Source organism: Zea mays, chromosome 7 (genome assembly GCF_902167145.1).
Source record: "Zea mays cultivar B73 chromosome 7, Zm-B73-REFERENCE-NAM-5.0, whole genome shotgun sequence".
Taxonomy (NCBI): Eukaryota; Viridiplantae; Streptophyta; class Magnoliopsida; order Poales; family Poaceae; genus Zea; species Zea mays.
Window position 1 is genome coordinate 119940825 of NC_050102.1, and position 6393 is coordinate 119947217.

The following is a 6393-nucleotide window of genomic DNA, read 5'->3' on the forward strand; positions in this document are numbered from 1 at the left end:
TTGCTGACGGGAGGGAAGGGAGCGGATTTGGTGATCCGTGGTAACGTAGTTCTCAACAGTGTGTGTGGTGTGGCTGTGCGCCGAGCCGCGGAGACACAGATGTCCGCGGGTTTGTACGAGTAGCTTGACCGTGACATTGGGCTTGAATTCCGTGGCGCTGACTTGCGACCGCGCGATTTTTGTTGGAGTACGAGGATGTTCGTCGTCCAACGGTCGCATCAACCGCGTCCGCGCGTGAGGCCGGCGGTTCCCCCAATGATACAACCACACCAATAATCACTTCACCATTCGTAGCAAATCAAGGACCAATGACATGAGCTTGTGCACGTAAACTTAATTATAAGGTGAACTCATTTCTGGCTGCTGAAGCTAATCTCTACTACTAATTATGTTAGTAGTGTAGGCGTCCAACCACTCGTATGGCACACATTCTGCCGCGCTCGCATCCCGCAGCCGCCCCAGCCACGCATCCCGCAGCCTCCCCACATACACCGCGCGATCCGCCCGCTTCCTCCTCCCCGCGCCCGCAGCACCCGCCGCCGATGGCAGCCGCCGCGCCCGCGCAAGGGAAGTTGCTTCCCAAATCTCGCAGACAAGATTTCCTCTCGTGGATCCCCCAGGCGCTCCTTCCATCCTCGCGGATCCGAGCGCGCATCCCGCAGCCGCCCCACGTGCTCACCCCTCCTCCCACATTCCTCCACTCTCGTCGTTGCCATTGCCAGGAGGCGCTCACCATCGCTTGTCGTCGTGAGGGCGACCGGAGGATTCCGGTCAACGCGTCGTCCGTCGACTTTGTCTTCGCGGGGCGTGCCCTTGACGCCGCCAAGCTCTTGGCTGACCTGGCGCCGAGGCCGCGCGGATCCTCAAGCCCGATGGTAATCCCCACCTCACCGGAACGATGCCGCAACAGCCGCAAGCACCAACACCTCTCTAACCGTCCTCTGCGAATGCTACACCCGCCCAACCATCCTCCGTGAATGTTGCACGCTGGCTGATATAAGCGAGCATCCGCACTTGGGAGAAGAGAGATGGTCTTCCTGGCGAGAAGGGACGAGATATGGTTCGACGTCGGGGTCCCCGTCCCCGAGGTCTAAACCGGGTACTTCGTCGGTAGGGACCACATCTTCGGCCCCGACCCCTCATCCGAGCGGTGCTCCACGCTCGACTGCAACCGTCGCACACGCGTCCGCCACTCCACCTCGCGATACCCATACGGCTGGGTCGTCGAGCCCGACGGCACCACCTACCACAAGGTATACCGCCGCCGCTCTCTCATGCTCACGACGACAGATCTCGTCCCTTCCCGCGGTCACCAAGCCACAACTTTCGACGTCTCGTGACCTCCCCTGTCGAGTCCCCTCCCCCATCGATCCGTAGCGTGCGCATCTGTTCCTCCGCCTCCCTTGCCGCCTCGGTGTGCCCCACCGTGCGCGTGCGCCCGTGACTCCTCCCCGCCTAGCTCGCCCTTGACCCCATCCCTCTTAAAGGCACACTTCCGCCTAGACCCCGCTTTTGGTCCAGCTTCGATCTCCGGCTTTGTTCGGTCGCGCACCAACCAGCTCGCGCGGAGCTGAAGCTACTAGATAGTTCAAATAATGCGCGTAGGAGATATCTATCTAGAAGCAGGTTGTATCATATTAATTCCTTCGTTAATTGCTTCCTTATGTTCTCGCTGCAGATTGATCCAGCACAATGCCGAGGAGACTGGAGACTAGACTTGGAGGTGCTACTGAAGGATGTGACTTTTATTCAAAGGGTAAAAGTGATAATGAGATTTGTGTGTTGTATTTTCATTCCTCGGGACATAAATGTTATTTGTAGGTAGAAGTTATAATACTTGTTTGTAGCTGTTCAAGTGCCATAATTGACACCACACACACACATACGCCTTCTGTTCTGCAGGTGGTTTGTGCCAGTTAATATAGCGATCACGTTCATTATCGGTGGCACCCTGGGCTGGATAGCTTGCAGCATATTGAAGCCACCGCAGCACTTCAGGGGCTTGATCATGGCCTTCTGCTCAGCCAGGTACAGTTTCGTCACTGGACGTTCATGTTTCATTCAGTCTGCATTTTTTGTAGATAATGGAAACATAATGTTCAATCCGCATGCAAGCCGAGTTGATACATCAGTAATGGCCTCTACTGACAAACACAGGAAATCTCGGAAACCTGCTCCTGATCATTGTCCCGGCTGTATGCGACAAAGACGGGAACCCGTTTGGGGATGATTCAAGCACTTGCCGCTCACGCAGTCTCTCCTACTTATCCTTGTCCATGGCTGTAAGGGGCTAACTATCTTGTTTGTTTAATTTCCCACATACATACACGAGTCTAGCGAGTTCTTCAGTCTGAGTGAATCTGTCTTGCTCCGCATTGGGCAGCTGGGTGGCCTCTTCATATGGACGCACACGTACACCCTGATGCAGAAGTCCGGTAAGATGTACAACAAGATGCAGTCTAAAAGCATCTAGTTCCCAGCCGACAGCGACGAGGAGCATGAGCAAGCGAAAGAAGATGGGCCAACTGGCTGCGCTGACGAGGAGGCACCTCTTCCGACATCAGTCAAGCCTCGCGAGCACGAGCACGGGGAAGAGGAAGAACACCAAATGGTAAGCAATTTTACAGCGTAGTCGACTGCATCGCGAGCACGAGCATGGTGGAACGAAGATGTCCAAAAGGCTATCAAGGAGAAGAAAGATTGCTACAAACGCTTACATCATGACAAGTGTGCAGAAAACATAGAGAAGTACAGGATAGCGAAGAAGTCTGCAAAGCGAGCGGTTAGTAGAGCCCGGGGTCAAGCCTATGACGACCTTTATCAACGGCTGGACACAAAGCAGGGAGAAAAGGATATCTATAGGATGGCCAAGATTCGTGAAAGGAAGACAAGGGATGTCAACCAAGTCAAATGCATCAAGGATGAAGCAAACCAACTATTAGTGAAGAGTGAAGAGATCAAGAACAGATGGAAGGAGTACTTCAACAAATTGTTCAATGGAGGGAATGAGAGTGCTACAATAGAATTGGACGAACCATTCGATGACAACAACAGGGGTTTTGTACGAAGGATACAAGAATATGAAGTTAAGGAGACGCTAAAAAGGATGAAGGTAGGAAAGGCGATGGGCCCTGATGGTATCCCTATCGAGGTATGGAGATGTCTTGGAGACATAGCGATAGTATGGCTGACTAAGCTTTTCAACACCATCTTTCGGGCAAACAGAATGCCCGACGAGTGGCGGCGGAGTACATTAGTACCAATCTTCAAGAACAAAGGAGATGTTCAAAGTTGTACTAATTATCGTGGAATTAAGCTCATGAGCCATACAATGAAGCTATGGGAGAGAGTCATTGAACACCGCCTGCGAAAGATGACGAGCGTGACCCAAAATCAGTTTGGTTTCATGCCCGGGAGATCAACTATGGAGGCCATTTTCTTACTAAGACAACTTATGGAGAGATTCAGAGAACAAAAGAAAGACCTGCATATAGTCTTCATAGACTTGGAGAAGGCTTATGACAAAGTACCTAGGAGTGTAATGTGGTGGGCCTTGGAAAAACACAAAGTAGCAACAAAGTACATTAATCTTATTAAAGATATGTACACTAATGTTGTGACAAGTGTCCGAACAAGTGATGGAGACACCGATGACTTTCCAATTAACATAGGACTACATCAAGGGTCGGCTTTGAGCCCTTATCTTTTCGCTTTGGTGATAGATGAGGTCACAAGGGACATACAAGGAGTTTTACCGTGGTGTATGCTTTTTGCCGATGATGTGGTACTTATTGAGGAGAGTAGGAGTGGTGTTTCTCAAAAGTTGGAATTGTGGAGGCAGACGCTGGAAGCAAAAGGTTTTAGGCTTAGTAGGTCTAAAACAGAGTATATGAAGTGTGATTTCAGTGCCATGGGGTATGAGGATGGCGATGTTAGTCTTGATGGGCAAGTGGTACCCAAGAAAGACACTTTTTGTTACTTAGGATCAATGCTTCAAAAGGAGGGAGACATCGATGAGGATGTCAGTCATAGAATTAAAGCCGGATGGTTGAAGTGGCGACAAGCTGCGGGTGTCTTATGCGACCACCGGGTGCCACGCAAACTAAAAGGCAAATTCTACAGGACAGCAATCCGGCCGGCTATGTTGTATGGAGCAGAATGTTGGCCCACTAAAAGACGACATGTCCAACAACTAAGTGTGGCAGAGATGCGTATGTTGCGCTGGATATGTGGCCACACAAGGAGAGATCGAGTCCGGAATGATGATATACGAGAGAGAGTAGGAGTGGCGCCAATTGAGGAGAAGCTTATGCAACATCGCTTGAGATGGTTTGGACATATCCAACGAAGACCTGAAGAGGCACCAGTGCATATCGGAATAATTAGGCGTCCCGAAAATGTGAAGAGAGGTAGAGGTCGACCAACTTTGACGTGGACAGAGGCTGTGAAGAGAGACCTGAAGGAGTGGAATATTGACAAAGAGCTCGCCGCAGATAGGAAGGGGTGGAAGTGTGCAATTCACGTGCCAGAACCCTGATTGATAGTTTCGCTTTTCCTCCTTAATCGTTTGACCTTTTCTTGTGTCCATTTTAGATCTTGCTGGTCCTTGTGGGTTTTATCTCTTTTATGTGTTTCCCCGTTTCGTTGTTTTCGGTTCTCCTTTGCCTTTGTTTCCCTTTTCTGTTCTTTGGGGGTTGAGCTCTGAGGTTTTCATACGGGGTTTCATCTCTAGCCTACCCCAACGTGCTTGGGACAAAAAGGCTTTGTTGTTGTTGTTGTTGTTGTAGTCGACTGCATCGTCGGCGGCCATGCATGGTCACGGTGGAATATTGGGAGAAACTGACTCGTCAGAACTACAGGAGGTCCCTCTCTTGTCCTGCGAGAGCGAGGTCGCTGACAAGGGGTTCTGGACGAAGCTGAAAGACGCTATCCACCAGTTCATCGAGGAGGTGATGGCACCGCCCACCATATCCGCGGTATGTTTAGGTATCTCGCTTCTCACTTCGCTGTGGTACGTAGTTGGAATTGGAAGGACCAACTCTGATGTTGATGCCACATCTTGGATCAGATAATTGGGTTCGTTGTTGGCCTGGTCCCATGGCTGAAATCCCTAATCGTTGGCGACGAAGCTCCTTTCAAAGTTATACAGGATTCCCTCCAGTTGATGGGGTAAGCATGCACATCGGACGACAGAGTGTTTCAAACCGCCTACTACTGCCTGTCAACACCTCTTCAGGCTGGTCATTCACGGTCTGCTTCTGTTGCAGCGACGACACAATCCCTTGCATCACCCTTATCCTAGGCGGAAACCTGACTCAAGGTGGGCGCTATTTCGATCAGAATCAGACACAGTGGCGATCCAAGCACGTCCACCCCCTGGACGGGACGACCGCGCGTTCTGAAACTGATCTGAACTCTGAAGTCGCTATGGATGTGTGCGTGCATGGCTTCAGAAAGTCGGGGCTAAAGCGTGCGGTGATCGTCGTGATCCTGTGTGTCCGCTTCGTGCTCCTCCCGCTGATCGGCATCGCTGTTGTCCGCGTCGCGTACGGCCTCGGCTTCCTGTCCCGTGACCTGCTGTACCGCTACGTGCTGATGGTGCAGTTCGCCATGCCTCCCGCGATGAATATCAGTACGTATGTCCATGAAACTCTGAAGCCGATCGATGGCGCTCCGTTTCTGCTGTGTTTGGCAGCCTGATTCCTGAGAGACTCGTGTGGTTCAGGAACGATGGCTCAGCTGTTCGACGTTGGACAAGAGGAATGCTCCGTGATTTTTCGCTGGACGTACCTCGTTGCCGCGGTTGCGCTGACGGCGTGGTCGACGGTCTTCATGTCCGTTCTGTCTTGATTGAAGTTGGTCACCGGAACCAATGCACAGTAGCATTTTCTGAGCCTATTGTTGCTCAAGGCATTCAGCTTAGCAACAGGAAAGGAGGGGATGGTGATGGGTCTCATGTCTCAATGAGCAGGAGCAAAAGCTAAAGGTGACATACAACAATATATATACACATAGGCAGTAGTAGACTATGATCATATAGGTAATTGTTTATTAATTTATTGTGTTGGGCTGATGGGTAATGGCTGACCTATTAGTCGGCAATTATTGACATAATTCAAACAATTCATGGAAGTAGAGGGTTCCATTTTGTTCCATGAATACACACGAAGAAACAAGGAATCATCCCTACAGAAAAACAAATGAAGAAGGGTACTATTATTCTTGAGTATTTGATCTGTAAAAAAGATTTCGTGTTAGCTCTCAAGGCTGAGAAATTACATTTGTGTAGAAAACTAAGCCTACTGCTACAAACATATTGTTCGAGGACTTAGATGGATTTGGTTAGTACCTGATGTTTTAGCATGTCGCAGCACTGAGGTACACTATACAGTC

The 6393-nt window shown here is 50.4% G+C and overlaps 1 pseudogene; it reads left to right on the forward strand.

The window, feature by feature from the left end:
- The first annotated feature begins 542 nt into the window (after positions 1-542).
- Positions 543-6080, forward strand: LOC103634121 (protein PIN-LIKES 7-like; annotated as a pseudogene).
- Positions 6081-6393: the final 313 nt, after the last annotated feature.